This window comes from Falco punctatus (genome assembly GCF_963210335.1).
Source record: "Falco punctatus genome assembly, chromosome: 2".
NCBI classification, from domain to species: domain Eukaryota; kingdom Metazoa; phylum Chordata; class Aves; order Falconiformes; family Falconidae; genus Falco; species Falco punctatus.
The window spans coordinates 86,629,848-86,648,799 of NC_137581.1; the positions used below are offsets into that span (position 1 = coordinate 86,629,848).

The window sequence follows — 18,952 nt, forward strand, 5'->3', positions numbered from 1 at the left end:
CACTTAGGTGCGTAGGTTTTACCCTTCCTTTGTTATGAGAAAAGCCTCATAGGCTTGTAGGAAAAGAAAGGGAAAGCCAGCACAGTTTCATAGCGTGCTGCTGATAAGAATGTCTGAACTATTACAATCTATTTGAAATGTCCTTGGAGCTTTAACTTAAGCTTCTCTGGGGGAAAGTAAAGTCCTAACAGATCATTCTTCTAATAGTAATGATAGCAAATAGAACCGGTATCAGTCAGCTGCTGTAGATCAGGAAAAATTGCCTCCTGTTTATTTTAAAATGGCACATTCAAGCCACATCTGCACTGTCTCTTATCACGCATTTTCTGGAGAAAAGGCCTCTCCTGCTTGTTATTTAGTAAGGGGATAATAAAAATAAAAAAGTCAGCGACAAATGGGCACTAGAAGCCTTGCTGAAATAACATGTGGATATTCTTTACCTCTTTACCTCAAACACTAAGTTGTTTGAGACGGTAGGTGAAACACACTGTAGCCCGCTTCAACATGATGCATGATATAGCCCACATTTCTTTCTATCCAGTAACGACAGGAACATATTACTGTCTACTAACTGAAAAATGGCTCAGGCATTTGTGTTTACTGATGAAAATTTTTTGAAGGAATAAAACCCCTTCTCTGTATTGTGGTAAGACAAATGGTTTTGAGTTAGGTTGTGTTAGGCCTGGCTGGACACAGCCTAGTGCCACAGAGGTATGGGGTGGGGGGTGGGAAAGGAAGCAAAACTGATTAGGTCTCTAGCTTATCTATTAGTGATCTTTGATTTTTTTCCATACATAACATATAGTAGTGTTTCTACAGTTCTGAATTCTAAGTAACAGAAAGGTCCAATGCTGTAATGAATATGCAAGCTAAGCAGAATGCATCTTTTGCATTCTTTTGCTAGAGCTTCTTTTGCTCTAAGGTCCAATTTGTGTCATTTCCACCTGTACCCAATGAATGAAGTCAGGACAGAAAGAGCCCAATAAGACAGGAAGGTTTTCTTTATTTTATGGTGAAAATGGCTGATAGCAGAAGTGCAGTGAAGAAATTAAGACTAAGCCAAGCCAAATATCCAAATCTATTTGACTAATTTGGTCTGAACTTAGGTGTTACAGGACTAAATTGCAAAGCTGTGATAAAGAGGTTAACTGAGAGGGAGAGGTTTAATTTAATTCAATTAAGAGTCACAAAGGCACATTCTCCAGCTTTTGAAGCTTGCAAACATTATGCTCAGACCAGATTTGTTCAAGTCATATGCCTAAAGTTAAGCACTGACAGAACTTTCCACAGGTTTAGGCCTTAAGTAATGAAGTTCACAATCGTGATAATACATAGAGTGTGCAGTGGAAAACTAGGGACTAACTTGATGCCAGAAAGGTAGGATGCAATTTATATGAAGACTGGTCAAGTTTTTGTTCCCCCTGATTACTGGATGAGTACCTTTTAGGACTTGGCTCATCTATGACCTCTTTATACTGCACAGACCCTGAGTTAATGACTAAAAACCTCACAAGTAGAGGATTAAGTAGAAACTAATTCAAAGACATCAAAAATATTAGCTGTAGAAGAAACTACTAGTTATTGAGGGAAAGGAACGGACAGATGGACACATGGATGGATGGATGGATAATGGAATTGCTCTGCGAGTCAAAATAAAATGAGCTAGAAGGCAAATCAAGGTGTTCACAACTTCTCAGAACAACTTTCTGATATAATTACTTGTCTGAATCACACTACAGGTCGTGAATTGTTTTTCAGCTATTCTTGTTATCCTGATGTTTTTACGGTTTTTTCCATCACTTCCTAAAAGAATCTGGGGGCTTCTTTGGGTTGGTTTCTTTTTGGGGGTGGGATGGGGGGTGGTGAGGTGAAGGGGGTTGGTTGGGGTTTTTTTGGTTTTTTTTATTCATTTGTTTTGGCCTTGTGGGTTTTTTTCTTTTTCTTTCCCCAGTTAATTTCCAAATGAGTGGATTTGATTCTGTGTTCTTATTTTTTAACCAAAAGAATTAGAGCATCCCCAGACTGGTAAATTGAACATTCAGCTACAGGTTCAAACCATTTACCTATCCATTTAAAAAAATTACTACTCCTGTAACCACTGGGAAATGGATCTGTATTCTTGTTACACACTTGTATAATCTAAATAAAAATGAAAACCAAAGAAAAGAAGGTTCTATGAAAATCTATAAATCTGATAGTGAATCAAATGATTCTGTATTGCTCTGTGATCTTGCCTCTAATTGATTAGTGTGTTTTAAGAAAGCAGTCAACTTTTCAGCACTCATCAGATCTTGAACTTGTCAATTCATTAATCCAGTCATGAACTGCTTCAGAAACTCCTGATTGTTTCAGAATTGATAAAGTACATCCATATGGTGATATGTATGAATACATATTTCTAAGGCAAATCTAATAGCATCCCTGGCATATAAATATGAAATTTATGGAAATTACTTCTCTTGGAACAAGCAAAAACCTCAAACTAAAACAGTTGTTTTGCTTCTTGAACTAGATTTTCTCCATTGCCCTGAGTTAAACACTTAATTCTCAGCACTGGAAAAAAGGGCTAAGCATAAGGTAATAAAGCTACTTGAAGCAGAGCTTACGTGTACCAATTTGCTGAAAAAAGTCAACAACATTCAGTCAGAATCACTCATTTAAAGTGAATTTAATGGAAATAAAAAATCACATACATTTTTCTATTTGTTGTTTAATTTAAAAAAATCACATATCTCTTACATACAATTAAGTACCAAATCTTCTACAATTAAGTACCAAATCTTCTGATATTCAGCAGTCTTAGCTACTGGGAAACTTTAGACATGCTTTGACTTTACAAATTTTGCTCTGTGCATGTATTCTACCCATCTTGTTTCCATTCCTTACTGCGTGGCTCTTGGTCTGCAATGAAGAAGCTAAACAAATGTAAAGTTGCTAAAGCAGAGCGCAATGTTTTCTCTACACATAACTCCAGGGTTCATTACTTTTATGCCTGTTTTCACCAGTTCATTATGGGACTGTTAAGATGAACTGTTTCACAGACCAAAATTGCTGGCCTGAGCAGAGTTAGATGCCCTGACAGTAGATAGGCGGTATGCAACAAGATTATCATGCAGGTACAGCTTTAAATTGGGAAAATAAAGTATATTTTCTTCATTAACTAACTATTTATCACTGAATAAAATTACTGAAGTTTTCACTCTTTTTTAACAGTCAAATCTAAGAAAACAGCCTGCAAATTATGTGTGTTAAGTTGGATTCTCACAATGTCATGTTTTTTTCCCAGATAGTGTCCTTGAGGATATTAAGCTTATGCTTAATTTCAGCATTATACTAGGTTTCTACATTGGGAAGTTAGTTAGATCTGTCTCTTTCACTTGATCTCCTTCCTGTTTGTTTTTGTTTAACCTGACCAATTTAACACAAAGAACTAAAATACCACTCTGATTGCTTTATATGATTATGAAAGAACATCCAGCTTTTATAACGATATTTTCTTTTCCCCAGGAACAGTGCATGTTTTCAAGAAATGTGACGCAGATGTGAGATAGTATCTTTCATGTTTTAGAGAAAACTACTATAGTATGACTGGATCCTGAAGTTAGGGACAGTGTAATGGATATAAAAGCATTTTCAGAGAAAAACTCAGGCTTTAGAGAACGAACAGCTGCATGAAAACATTATACAAGAAACAAAGAAGATTAAAAAAAGCAGAAGGGGAAATGTTGTAGTATTTAATCTGCCCTGGTGTAATTACTGGGTGGAAAGGGCTCTGGCACATCATCATCAAAGGACAAATAGGCCAATGTTGTTAGCAACAGTACTAGAAATGCTGACTACTCCATTAATGTTAACTTCCACTATTTCTCTGAAAGTGGCACTTTGATCCAGAACATTTAATAGCCAGCATGATTCAGACCTTTGTGAATACTGCTCACAATCCTCAGTGCTTCATTGATGAGGAAATTGGCTGACCTCTGTTTCAGTTGATCAAATAAATCAGTTTCCAGTTTGGTTTTGTATGTTCAGCAAAATGAACATACTGTATTGAATATGGCCTGCCATATTTTAAAATTAAGGTGTATGCTAGGCCTGATGTGGAATGGGGAATAATGCATGAAAGCCATAATATGTGGGATGAATCTTAGCCTCATTGAATCTAGGGGAAAATTGAAACAAAGCCATAGTTCCAATTCTGGTTTTGATTTGCTAAATAACCTCATGCAAATAATTTAATCTTTGTTTATTGTGCTCTCTGGCTTTGAACCTCTTTAGTCAATTGTGATAGTCCCTGTGCTAAACTGTTGACAGTCTCTTATTACCAGCTACAGAGCTCCTAAGCACAATGGCACTTTTATCTCAGTCTTCAGTTATCATCACCCTACATAAATAACAATATAAAGGCAGACCATCACAGGAAATCCACGAGCTCCACGAGCACTCCCTATTTTCACTGGGCCAGGTTACAGAATTACTGGGGATAATGATCCGTACTTACACATGAACCCTCACTGAAGAGCTTTTGATAGCTACAGACAACAGCAAACACATAATAGAGAAAACCGCAGCATCTGAGATGCATGGCATTGAAAAGAGTATATTGATACACAGTACCTATAAGCCAGAAAAGGTGGGAGAATTTAGAATAGGTTCTATCACTACATTCTTTTACTTGCACTTATAACACAGATTACAGCTGATATGTCTGTTTCTGTGTCACAAAGCCTATTGAATGCTAACACTTACCCAGAGCAGGGCAATTTAGGGTGACAAGTGCTACTTGAAAAATGTCCTTTAACTTTCCTTAATTGTCAAACTTTAAGAGTTATCTTAAATTTAATTTTGTTGCATTTAAAGTCCAGCTTTACGATGATATAATTTATTTTGGACATTACAGGTGACATTGTTCTGCCTGTCAATGGAAACATGAAAGAGTATCATCATAATGAATATCCATGGACTCACATAAATCACTCAAAATACTTCAGATACGCACGGAGATTTTCCATTGACCCTGTAATGACTTTAATGAAACTGTTTCAACATAAGCTGTGTCAGCAACAAAGACATGAAATGATGGTGTTTCAGCAATATCACCTCAGCTTTTAAATGTTTTGGAAAAACACTGTTAATTTTCTTTTAGCAGTGTATCATCCTTCCCAAATTACAGTCTCATAGCACAGTGTAGACACCATATGCCAAGAACACATGGGATTTCCTTTTTATATTGCTTCATAACATTAGGGAGCTATAGATATTACTTGGAACAAATCAAAGTTATTAGGAGTATGTATACTTATCAAAATGAAGAATGCAAAACCACTGTAGCTTTAATTTAGCCATAGAAATGAAGGTGATATAGCTGACGGCCTGGAGGACTTGGACGGTGACTGTCATTTCCATCATGTCATTGCTACTCCTTCTAGACTTACTAACACTACTCCTTCTAGACTTACTAACCCTATTCCTGTTTAATTTTGTGGGGTGGGTAAAACCTCAGAGGACTTCCTTTGAACAGCTCAAGGCACCGCAATTTTACATCAGCCCTAACACTGGTGTAATTCCAGTGATCAGAGAAGAATGCCGTGAATCAGGGAGGAGTTCAACATCTACCACGACATGGAATCAGACTCTTCATATCCTTTGGTAATCAAGACCTCGGAAAAAACCAAACAAACACTCACCTAGTTCTAGTAAGGTAATTTTTCCGTCTCCTCTTTCCACTTTTTTTATAGTCTAACCTGCTTCAAAGTGAACTGTTCTTTGCTTACCAGGAAAGACTGGCAAAGATTCAGACTAGCTGTGACATAGAAACTTTTATAACTGAACTGTTATGGGATTTGGAGGTAGAAAAGAAGACTATTGAGAGGAAAAGGAGGTCTCCAGGGACTTCTGGGATTTGTGTGTGTAAAGGGTTAACCCTTGTCAAGTCTGCTTTAAGAGACATAAAAAGAAGCTACAAAATATCAGATTAACTTTTCTATGTTTTATGTGAGAACTATTATTGTAAGACCAGAACACAGCTAATTAAAAGTACTTCAAATCAAAAGTAAATGTGGCTGTTTTACTCCAAACTATCCTTCATGTAATTGCTAAAAGTTTTAGATATTAACATCTACAATCAGCAATGCTGTCATTCCTCATTCTCAGACCATGCTCCTGAAGTTCTGAAATTAAAAGTTCAAGTAATTATGTGATTTATTGTGTTACAGGCGTACAGAGAAAACTTGTCCTTGAAAAGAGTGAAAGATTTAAACTGAGTATGTTACTGGATGCAAGAAAGAAAAAATGAAGTGTCAATGATGACATTTTAGTTGTGGTTTGTTGATTTTTTTTTTCGATTTTTTTTTCTGGCACAAACCCTCTGCATGGTGCATACTGGTAAGCAAAATAAATGATGAAAGTGTGAAAGAAGGAATTCCCAATCTTTCTTTTCTAAGGGTACCACATTTTCAAAGCCAAAACCTGGAAAGAAATGCCTTGAGATGACAGTGAAATCAGTGAAATAGCAAAATAGTCACTTTCTAGTGAAATTTCACTAAAGAGAGCTACGTGAAGTATGTTTTCCGCATGTTGGAAGGAGAAAAAGAGGATGCCTTCCTTCTCTAAACCCAACTCCCTATTCTGTTTCCAAACCCAAACTAACCAACTCCTTAACAACAGGTTACCAAGAAGGAGAATAAAAGGCAATATATTTATCAATTTTTCCTGTTTCTATAGGCCAACTATCTTCATTCTGTCTGTCCTTGAAAGGTCTCTCTCCTCTTGCAAGCTCCACTGTATTTTCAGTTCTTTTTCCTTTGCCTTTCTCTATTTCTCACCACTTCAAAATTTTCCACTTCCAGTTTTCAAAATTAAAATTTTCCTCAATATGCCACTTACTATCCTTCATTTTCTATGTCACATGTACATCTTGTGGCTACTCTATCACCATCCAGTGGCAGTGCCTTTCATTCTTCTTTGCAGTGACCTGTTATTTCGCTCATTCACACATTTCTCCTCCATGGTGGGTGCCTGTCACTCAGACAGCAACATGAATGTGTTTCACTGTACCTTGCCCCTCTGAACTGAAGCCGCTAGTATGGACATTGGAGATTAGCAAATTTTTTGCTCAGTAACTTTTCTGTTCAATGCTTTGCATTTTCCTGGATATCCAGAAGAAAACCCTCAGCAGACAATTCAGTAAAGGTAAACAAACTTCCCCCTTTTTTAATTCAGCATTCAGTGTCTCTACCTTCCCCTTTTAATGGTCACTGAAAAAATGACAAATCCTTCATATTTACCAAATGTAGGAGTGTAACACTAACCAATAATATTATTTTAAAGATAATCAAATCATGAGAACATTTTAGGTTTTTATTCCAGTTCCCTGAACTAAAATGAAATGAGAAAGGTATATCTATACCTCAGTGCTGTAGGCTCTTTTTCACTTTTGCTTCTAAGGGAATCCAAAAAAGATAACACATAACATGCGTTATCGAAAAGTTAACATAAGTGGAATTCTCTCATGGAAACACACTAATTTCTAATTCTAAATGAAGTTCCCTTATTGCTTGGTTAGTATTCATAGCAGAACAATATAAATGTTATTAAATTAATTGCCTATTATACCCTTATTGAACAATTAACTCTGAAATAGAATATGATCCTTGATTTGTGTGTGTGTGTGTGGGGGGGGGGGGGGGGGGGGGGGGGGGGGGTTAAGTGAAATGTATGCTATTGATTTCAGTGTCACTATCCCAGTATTTAGAAGTTTCAGAATGTTCTGAGAAGTGGACCTAAGAAATGCAAGTCTATCCACTCAAGTCTGTAGATATTTGAAACATCAGAATATTCACCATTTTTTCTGTTGTTTTGTTTTTTGCATAGTACTGTACGCATCTAACACAATGCATTGCTTGAAACTTTTCAGTTATGAGGAGCTTAAATAAATTTTCTTCCTCTACAGCAAATTAATTGCAACCTTTCTGTAAAAACAATGGCATAGAGATACAATGAGGGTAAACCCTCTCCACTGGAATGTTTTTTTGCAGGATGGGATGGCAGATACGAGAACTTGTAGCAAAGATTCAACAATGAACAAATTTGCCTTGCTACAAAAAAAATAATGAAAGCATTTTCTGCTTTGCCATGCTGAACTCATTATCAGAAGGAACTACAGAATTAGTGCTAAACAGCTGTGCTTTCATCTTCATCTTCATAAACTGAGACAGTTTATACTTCTCTGTCTTCTAGAAGTGTAAACCACTGGCTGTTTAGGTGAGTTCATACTTATTGCTCAGCTAAGTCAATTATGTGGGTAAAGAGACCCAACAGGGACTTGACATGAGGGAAAGATACACTAAAGAAATGCACACTTACGTAAGTACAATACTTCAGTACTAACCCTTCATCAGAAGTTGTTTATAGAATCAAGTATCTTCAGCACACCCCCTTCTTTGACTGTTTAAGAAGTCTGAACTCAGTAGGCTACAAGGTAACAGCCAGGCACAGATCTCTCCCCTGTACTCCACAACCAGTCTCAAACACTCAAAAATGTAATCCTTGTAATTAACAGAAAGTATCATGAACAAGCCACAGCTTATTCATGTATCTACCATTCTTCAAGGAGATACTGCAGTATATTTAAAAATGGCAAAGCTTTTGAAAGAGTAAAAAGAAAACAAAATGAAAAGATTTTTAACTATCAGTGCATTACTCCCAATGTTTAATTAATACCAAACAGTAAAGAGGGTATATGCAGTCCAATGTGCAAACAGAATATAAATAAAGACTTCTAAGTATTGTCATTTTCTTCTGCCTTGTTTTTGCTTCTAAGGATAATGAGAAGGGAAATTATCTTTCCATATGACTCTTTCTGAGCTGGGTAATATTTTTTTCCTCAGAAATACTACTTATGATATTCTCTAATGATGCAAGGTCACAGAGTAAGCATTGCAAGGTAGTGTCAGTGCAAAGCTTGGGATGCACATCTGAGATGAAAGTGCCTGGTGTAATAACATCTACAACCACACATACTAGAAGCTGCACAGTAGAGACATACAATGTATCTTAACAGCTCTGGAGATGCAAGAGGAATTATACTAAAATCAATGTACTGCTGGAAAAGTGAAAGAGGGCACCTGAGAAAAAGCACATCTAGAGTTATTGCCAAGAAGTATTATGAAGGTGGTGGTAATAGCTAAAAAAAAAAAAAAAAAAAAATGTACAAAACAAAGTATTTCAGATAATGAAAGTTACAGTAAAAGAAGACATACATTTGACTGCTGTAGTGAGTCACTGTGTCCTAGCAACACCATAAAGGTATTTTAAAAAATAATTGGCAAGTGTTGAATCAATATCAATAGTTTTGCAATGCTAGCCACAGAACCTTAATACTTATCTGCCTTTTTAACTGTTGATTACAGCTTTAAGGTTCTGAAATGGCTTGAGTATCCACATCTTAATGCCCAGCATGAAGTTGGAAGAAGTTTGCTAGCTTTGCCTGCATTCTTTATCAGTCAAGGCTGATTTACAATTCAAGTGCTTCACTATAAGCTTGCAATTCTGCTCCTCATTGCTTAGTTACACTCTACCTGCAAACCTACCCAATTGCATCTTTGTTTATCTGATTCTGAGAATATCTAAATTGTCCAAGCCATGGAGTACTTCTGAGCTCTTTGACCAACAATGTCCAGATCTTGATTTGGGTGAAACCCAAGCATGCAGCGCTTCTTCCTCTTATTGCTGCACCTTGGTGTCCATGGGAAGTAGCCTTGTTTCAGGAAGCAGCAGGAGTGGCTTTCTCTGCAAAAGAAGGTGAGCCAGAGGCTGGGGATCACAGCAAAACAGACAGGGGCTGTTTCCTCATTGACAAGGTGTGCATTTCCACAGTAGCTCCACAAGTAGAGTGAAGCAAGTCCAGTGAAAATGACCAGGGTCAGGCACAGAACACAGTGGTAAGCAGGAAAGCCTGTAGCAGGTGCAAGGTCAAGTCAGGAAGTCAAGGCAGAGGGGTCAAAGTCAGGATCAACAAGGTGCAGAGCTGGCACAGGCGTATCTACAACATAGCTCGGACCAAGAGCAAAGGTCTGAGCATAAAAGCAACTCCTGAACAAAGTGGGGGAGACCTCCAGCAAAGCTTCTCACAGCTTTTTCTCACATAGCTCTGATCTAATGCTACGCAACTGCACATATCAGAGCTGGCTTTGAGCACAGCCAGCTAAACCGTAAGGGTGGAGGACAAGATGCTGCAGAACCTCTGCACCTCACTTAGGGCCATGACATCATGGCTGCATGGATTGAAACAACAGGGTGTTGTGGCAAAGTCCTTGATCTGGACCATGTGAACAAGTGCAATACACTATAATACACCACTCTGTCGAGGTCCAGCCAAAAGTAACCACTCAGATAAAACATTCTTTAGATTTCTGGTAGGGCATTTTCCCGAGTCACATGACATGCCATTTAAAACATCCCCACTATGCAATACCAATAAAGAACTTAATTTAAAGATTAAATTAACAAAACACACTTACTGAGAAGAATATTTCCATCTCTAACTCAAAGGATACCTAGGCATTCTTGGATAATGGTCAGTAGTGATGAGGAGAAGTAATCTTAGGCCAGAATTCCTCCTCCTTTGGGTTGCTCAACCTGTTTATATGTAATGCATTACAATGCAGCCAAATGCAAAATTGAAATAGGAGGCATCCTACCTCTGTTAATAAACACCTCTGTTGTGGAAAGAAGATAAAAAAATTATTTAGGGAGTTGCAGCAGACAATCTAAAGTGAGTTCCCTGTTGTCATGGTTTAATCCTAAACAGCAACTCAGTACCATGGAGCCGCTTGCTCACTACCCCCCTGCTTCCCAGTGGGATGGGGAGGAGAATCAGAAAAAGGCAAAACACATGGCCTGAGATAATAATAGCTTAATAGCTGAAAAAAAAGTGGGAAAAAAAAACCCAAATCAAAACAAACAAACAAAAAAAAAACAACAAACACACACACATACCTAACCTAAAAATAACAACTGTAATGAAGAGGATAGGGAAAGGAATAAAACAAATAATTGTAATGAAGAGGATATGGAAAGAAAGGAATAAAACCCAAGGGAAAAAAAACCCAAGTGATGCACAGCACAATTCACAGTATCACAGAATGGTCAGGGTAGGAAGGGACCTCTGGAGATCTAGTCTAAACCCCTGCTAAAGCAAGTTCACCTGGAGCAGGTTGCATGGAATCACATCCAGGTGGGTTTTGAAAGCCTCCAGAGGAGACTCCACAACTCTGGGCAGCCTGTTCCACTTTTCTGTCACCCCCAAAGTAAAGAAGTTCTTCCTCATACTCAGACAGAACTGCCTGAGTTGCGGTTTGTGCCCATTGCCCCTTGTCATGTCTCTGGGCCCAGCTGAAAAAAGCCTGGTCCCATCCTCGGTGACACACTTGCCCTTAAGATATTTGTAGACACTGATAAGATCCCCTCTCAGTCTCCTCCAGGCTAAACAGGCCCAGCTGTCTCAGCCTTTCCTCATAAAGGAGATGCTTCAGGCCCCTCATCATCTTTGTAGCTCTCTGCTGGACCCTCCAGCAGTTCCCTGTCTCTCCTGAACTGGGGAGCCCAGCACTGGACACAGCACTCCAGATGGGGCCTCACCAGGGCAGAGCAGAGGGGCAGGATCATCTCCCTCGACCTGCTGGCCGTGCTCCTCCTAATGCACCCCAGGATCCCACTGGCCACCTTGGCCACCAGGGCACACTGCTGGCTCATGGGCAACTTGGTGTTGAGCAGAACTCCCACGTCCTTTGCAGATCTGCCTTCCATCCAGCAGGTCAAACCCCAGCCTGTACTGGTGCATCGGGGCTTGTTCTTACCTCACACTTGCCTATGTTGAACTCCATGAGGTTCCCCTCTGCCCACATCTCCAGCCTGTCCAGGTCTCGCTGAATGGCAGCACAGCCTCCTGGTGAATCCACCACTCCTCCCAGTTTGGTATCATCAGCAAACTTGCTGCGGGTACACTCTGTTCCTTCATCCAGGTCACTGATGAGTAAGTTGAACAAGTCTGGGTGCAGTACGGACCCCTGGGGAGCACCGTCAGCTACAGGCCTCCAGCTGGACTCTGTGCCACTGATCACAGCCCTCTGAGCTCTGCCATTCAGCCAGCTCTCAACCCACCTCATTGTCCCCTCACCTAACCCACACTCCCTGAGCTTACCTGTGAGGATGTTATGGGAGACAGTGCTGAAAGCCTTGCTGAGGTACAAGCAGACAACATCCACCACTCTCCCCTCACCTACTCAGCCAGCCATTCCATCATAGAAGGCTGTCGGGTCAGTCAGGCATGATTTCCGCTTGGTGAATCCTACTGCTCACCACCCGCTGACTGATGCCCACTCAGTCCCCGAGCAGTGATCAGCTCCATCACAGCCGAAACCTGGGCACCATTGTAATATGCAATAATGACTCAAAAAGGCTAATATGATCCTTTAATGTGTGAGGTTTAGAGTAATGAGAGTTGGGCAATTACTATATCTCTCTATATAGCACTGGTGAGAACAGTATAATTGGACTACTCCATGCCATTCTGATTTCCACACTTGAAAGAGTGTTGGAAATTGGCAAAAGTGTTGCAATGGCCACAAATTATATCAGTGGAAGCGGTCTGAGGAGAGAAAAAACCCTCCAAAGTGTTAGTTTGCAAGCTCTGTCTATAAGCTGAAATCTGGTTTACTTATTTAAAAAAAAAAAAAAAAAAAAGTTACTATTGACAGGGATAATTCCTGTGTTCTTAAATTGATAGGAAAAGATGTACCAGGAGCCTAGAAGTTACAAGCTAGATCTGGAAAGTAGAAGCACAAGTGTTAATGCTATGTAGTAAGACTGATAAAAACCTGAATAAACAACCAGTAGAGCTGTGGGTTTTTATCTCTTGGACTGAGTTTCCAAATCGAGATTGAATGGTTTCCTGCAGAGGCATAGAGCAGCAGAAATTGCACTTCAGTCAGCAAAAGCTCGGGTGTTTAACAGTGCCTTTAGGAAGTCCAACAAGGGGAGGTGATGGTTCCAGTCAGCCTTAAATTCTCCAAATGCCAGACCAGCCAGCGATGTTGTCTGGCTGCAGCTGAGATAGATTAAGATGTTAGCACTTCTCACTATACTTTGGGCTATCAATGACTGCAAGAACACTAGTGATACCAACATAACTGCTGGGTGACTCACTAATCCAATTTGATCTAGGTTAGCAAAATCCCTTCTTTAAAGAGGGTGAGCTAACCTCATTATTTTGACAAAACTGAAGAGGTAGTCTATCTCATCTGCTAGCAGAGCAGAATGCCATATGATTTTCCTGTTAGCTATAGAATGTGTGTAGATTAAGAAACCTGGTGGACTGTGATTGAAGCAAAGAATGTAGCCAAGGAACTGCAGAAGTTATTTAAAGATCATATATATTTGAGATACAGATTTTAGGGTGAACCTATAAATCATCTATGCATCTTTCAAACACATGTATGAAGAATACTAAAAAGGAAATGAATACATTTTCTAACACCATAACATCAACTAGATTTAATGGGAAATGGTATCACCAATTCACCAGAAGGGCAGTATTTTTAAATATCTAATTTGGGTGAAATATGTCTGAATGAAAACCTATGGAAAGATGTATGGATTTTAAAAGCCATCACATTGATTTTCACATAAAATGCGTGTTAACTTATAAGCCTATTTGAATGTAATTTTTTATTAGCAGTATATCCTCTGATATTACTCACAAATGTATTTGTGAACTTGTCAGTCTCAGACAATCAGCTGCAATAACATATGTATTTACACAGAAATTTCAACTTAAGAATCAGGGTAATAGATACATAGCGTTCTATTGACACTGTAGTGCTAGAATGTGCTTTATCCTTTACACCACAGCCTTGAACAGTGTATTAAAGAGCTTAATTTGCCAGCTTTTAGCCTGTTGTTCATCTGTTGTTCTGTATCAGCAATGCATGCTTCAAGGCAAATAAATGTAATAAGCTCAGTAATTGAAAGTTATTTCTACACTAATATTTTATAACTAAATTCCCCTATCCAAGTGTCATTAGCAAGAGTACAGATCAATTTCAGATGGTATTTAAAAGACTAATTTAAAAACAAAACTTGCTACAAGCCCTTTCTCCTACCCCTAGTGTTTCTCTCAGGCTTTAGGGTTTTACCTCCCTGAGGGAGCAGTTCCACACGGTGGCTGAGTGGATCAATGGCTTGCAGCAGTGGTCCTGCTCCTTCCCCTTTCTCCTCCCACTCCTGGAAGGGAGGCCAGGCCACTCCTTTCCACGTGCTCTGGCACTCATCTCATCCCTACCTGACTGAGTTCAGTAAACTGGCAGAAAACTATAAGTTTTTTCTTGACAGGTTAGGTATTTGCTGAATCAGCCGAGCAGAATTCTGCTGTATCACACGAGTGGCACAACTTACCAGGTTGGGCAGAAACTTCAAAAGTATCACTGGGGAAAAGAAAGAAAGGAGGGCACATTTCAAGGTATCTCATATCTCTGCTACCTTTCTTGTAATGACTGTTATAAAAATGCTGCCAGCTTAGTAAAAGTATTTGGCTCACCTAGGTATCCAGGTGAGTGCTAGAGCTGGCACAAGGAAAGCAGTGGCAGCAAGCACGGCTTTGGGAGTTACCTTTTTCAGCTCCAATGAGCTACTAGATTAGCTCAGCTGGCCTTATGGGACTGGACCTTTAAGCATGCCACACTGGCAGATGTCTGGGAGCTGTACAAACTCACTTGGGACAAAAAAATAAACTGAAATGGCCGACCCCAACAACATACCTAAAGGTACAGTTTTAAATTGCTGAGATCCACAGATCTTTACAGAGCCCAAAGATCAATTAATCTTTTTTTTTTTTTTTTAAATGGGAGGCAGCTGAGTGCCTTCCTGTAAACTGAAGTATTGCTTCTTTTCCCCTAATCTTTCTTCCCTGAAACCTAGTTGCATTAGCTCAGATGAATTAGTATATGGGTGCAAGCAAAAAAGGTCTGGGATATGTGAATGCCATTGCCACACGATGCAAAGCATTGATCTGACACACAAAAAACCCTAACCAGCAAACCAAAAAAAAAAAAAAAACAACAAAAAAACCCAACAAACAAAAAACCAACCCTTTGGCATGTTTAGGTCTGTTTAAGATATATTGAAGGGTTGACTTTGCACCATTACTGTTTATACCAGATTAGATCACCTACTTTCAATTAGCTGGCAGAAAGGTCTAAATCTGGTATAAACTCTTTTTTATATGCTCTGGCAAACTCCATAAAAATGTCATTATATGCTCGTCCTGATCCAGAACACATACTGCTAGGTGAGCTGGTGGTGGGATACAGTAACACAGTCAAATCACAGCCTTAGGGCAGCTGCAAAAGTTCTGTAAATTCAGGTTGGCATCTCTTGACCGGGTACACTTCATCTGTCTTTGGCTCAGGCAGCACCAACAGGCTCTCAACATGGTCCTCCTGGGGAATCCATTGCCCATCAAGGAAGGAGACAACAGTGCCATCAGGAATACATGGTACAGCATATGGGCAGAAAATTACTCATGGTGATACTTTTTCCTTAATCCCCACTTATTTTCAAGTAAACGTCCCAGGAAAATAGAACTATGAATGGTGGTCAATCTAACAAACGGACAGTCATAATAGTAATGCATAAAAACAACAATATATTTTAATTCCAAAACCTTGTTTTAATAGAGTATTTATCTTTTACAAAAGGCATCTTGCTATTCATATCCTTATAACAATATTCCACATGCAACCTTTTTTTTTAAAGAAAAAATTAACTTCTTTTGTCCTAATCACCAAATCAAGCCTCAGTTTTACATCTGATCTTAAGATCAAATTTTATTTTTCAGCATTTATAGTGGAAAGAATAGTAGGTATTTAGAGGATATCAGGATCCAATTCCCCACTGGAAAAGGTCTCTCTCAAGCTAATGGTACACTAAAGCACTGACAGCATAAAAACAAATGCTTGTTTGGTCTTGTTCTGAAACCAAAGTCTTGCCCTCTGGCCAAGAACCAAATGTGCTACCAGATGAGTGATACAGAGACATTGAAAAGCAACATGAAAGAGTAAGACTGCCAAGACTGCACTGTATCACCTTCATATCCAAGGCTTTTGTCTGAGTTAGAAAAAAAACCAAACAAACAACCAAACAAAAAAACCTAAATGGCAAAACACAAAAAAAAAAAACCCAGCCCAAAACAAAAACAATCAAAAAAGCCAGAAACAAGTAATCCTTTGTCTGACAGCATGTAAATCTATTCATGACTGTACCACAAGGAGCTTGGTAATACTCATGTAACATTATATCTTTCAGCAGAAACCAAACACATCCACTTTTTGCTAAAAGTGTTTTCATGCATTTTCCATCAAAGCACAATTACCTGTCTGTGAGGGATTTTGTTTTCTTTTTGGTTAGAAACAGAAAGCTTTGTTGCCTTTAATTTAGCTTGAATGCTATGGAGAGGCAGAACTCAGACTTGAAAGTAAAGACTGTTCAAATTGTTAAATATCAGCTTGAAAAACACTAATAAATATTTCTAGGACATTCTTAGTGTTTTAGCTGGAAAAGAGGTGACCTACCCTGAATAAAATGCCATGTACATTAGGTAACATTAAGAGTTAGAAAGAGAGAACATGAGTGCTTACATGCACTTGTGAGAGAAAGAGATACACTTATAACTACTGTAATGTAATTTTTGGCATTGCATAATAAATAATTTCTGTTTCAGTACTGGATACCCATTTTGACATAGTTATCAAAGATAAAGACTTTCTGTAGAAGTTGGTTTAGAAAATGAACTGTGTCAGCAAAGTCATATGACAGTAGAACTGCATCTACATTTGAGGTGTGGTTGAAAAAGAAATGGCTTGAAAAATTAAATACCTGCAACCAGTATTGTTACATCAGAAAAAAAAATATTATTGTAGACCTGGTATAAAAGTTAAATATTGCCTTTTTCTATGGCCCTATGTCAGTAGCATCCTCTCATAAGAAGCAGAACGATCCCACAACTGGAGTCCAAGTTCAAAACTGCAAAGCCAATGATCCGTGTCTCAACTATACCATGCTTTCCCATAGATACTTTCCAAGTTGCAAACTCATAAAAACCACAGTTAGATTCCAGTCAGTCCAGTCATATGTTCTTCATGGGAAAAGTGCTACTGAAGCCAACTAAAAGCTTTGGGATGCTTATTTTCTAAAACTTGGCAAGATTTATCTCTGAAGTTTGTGGACCCCTCCTCCCCCCAAAAAATCCTACCAAACCTACCAAAAAAATAAGAACAAAAACAGACTAAAAAGGCAGAAAGAAACCCTCTAAAATCCTGACATGTTGAGAAAATACTGATGAATATAAGAAGAAACAATTCAGCATGGCAAGAAAGTGTTCTAGAGAAATTAATGTTTTCCTATTATCAGTGATACTTTTCAAATGAAAAAAATAGTTAACATTTGATATTATTAAATTTGTTTTGGAATTCTAAGCAATTTTTTTTTTTCTGAAAGGATGTTTGGTGAAATGGCATTGTACTCCAGGGAACCGACTGACCTGTCTGCAAACTGTAGACATCATGCCATTGGTGCAATATAACAGTTCTTCACTTCTGCAAAGCCAAAAAAAAGCTTTACAATACTTGGGTCTGTGGAAAAAAAAATGCATTCCACAGGTAAAATCACAGGCAATTAATTTTTGGACAACCTGCATTTACTTGAGGCAGATAACCCACCAGTGCTTTATATAGCTTTACATAAAAGTGCCTTTTGTGTCATTTGTAAAGAATATTGCTTCTGAGTTGTGAAGTACTTATAAATGACTATACGACTGTATAGCCATGTAAGCGGATTGAGTAGAACTGACTTTACAGTGAAAAGAAATTGCTGAGATCCAGCCTAAAATTATACTGTTTCTAAGAAAGCCAAAGCATTCAACGGTATTTGCTTAAAAAACATGTATACTTTTATTGAAAGAAAATGCAGATTTCCAGGGGTGATTTAGACATCCCTTGGTAGCAGGCAGTGATGGAGCAGGTTTCTTGCAACTGGCTCCTTTTTCTAAATCTGTGCCCAGGTTCTTCCAGTTTGCACAAAACATAAAATGTTTCCATTGTAGTCCATATACAGCAGACAAAAGTAACCCTACTTTCTGTAGCGATTAAGTACCCCTCTCTGTTGCATGCACTTTTACGGAGAAAGTAAATGTGCTTATTTTTCACTCAAGAGTAAACCCACATTTGGACAACTGCTATTCCCTTATCTCTGTTGTGTAAATATCAAGGCCTGGAAGGGTTGTTTCCTTGCTTTGGAGTCCATATGCCACTTGAAGGAGATGGGTCCCTGAAAATGGATACCTAAGTCTAGGAGGAAAGATTCATTTCAGGACAAGTGGAACCTGAAAGGAAAATGGAAATGTTTTAAATCGATGGATGGAACAAGGTGAGATCAGAAAGATAAGCCATGCATTGCAAAGCAGAGGAAGGGAATTATTAATGGAGGATTGTTTCACAGGGGATCAACATAGATGCTGCAGTGGGTGCCAGCCCCAGGGCACCATAACGGAGCCTTCTTTGCACCCCAACCTCACAGAGCCACCTGAGCAGGAACATGTCTGCTTCTCCCTCCCTGCGGAGCAGCACTAAGGTGTTAATTAGGCACATGGGGCATCACTCCTTAGGACAGGCATATGCAAAAGCCCTTGGTATCATTAGTAGCATCTTCTTTTTCGCCTCCTGCAGGAATTATTATTAGGATCAGTTGTGCCCCCCTCCCCCCCGAATACGACCTTTCTCCTGTTCCAGGCCGCTCGGCTGCATGTTGGGAGGGCGGCTGGGACGGTCGCCAAATCGCCACGTAGCAGTGAGACCCCGCGGGGGTCTCGGGGACAGCGGCAGCGGGAGCTGCCCCGCAGGGT

The 18,952-nt window shown here is 39.0% G+C and overlaps 1 long non-coding RNA gene across 1 annotated transcript in view; it reads right to left on the minus strand.

Moving 5' to 3' along the window:
• LOC308059769 overlaps positions 1–18,952 on the minus strand; it is a 43,941-nt gene that overhangs the window by 22,696 nt on the left and 2,293 nt on the right. The window contains exon 2 of the long non-coding RNA XR_013926396.1: positions 1–18,433. This exon is cut by the window's left edge and continues 22,696 nt beyond it. This is a non-coding gene — a long non-coding RNA (uncharacterized lncRNA). The remainder of the gene's footprint in view (positions 18,434–18,952) is intronic.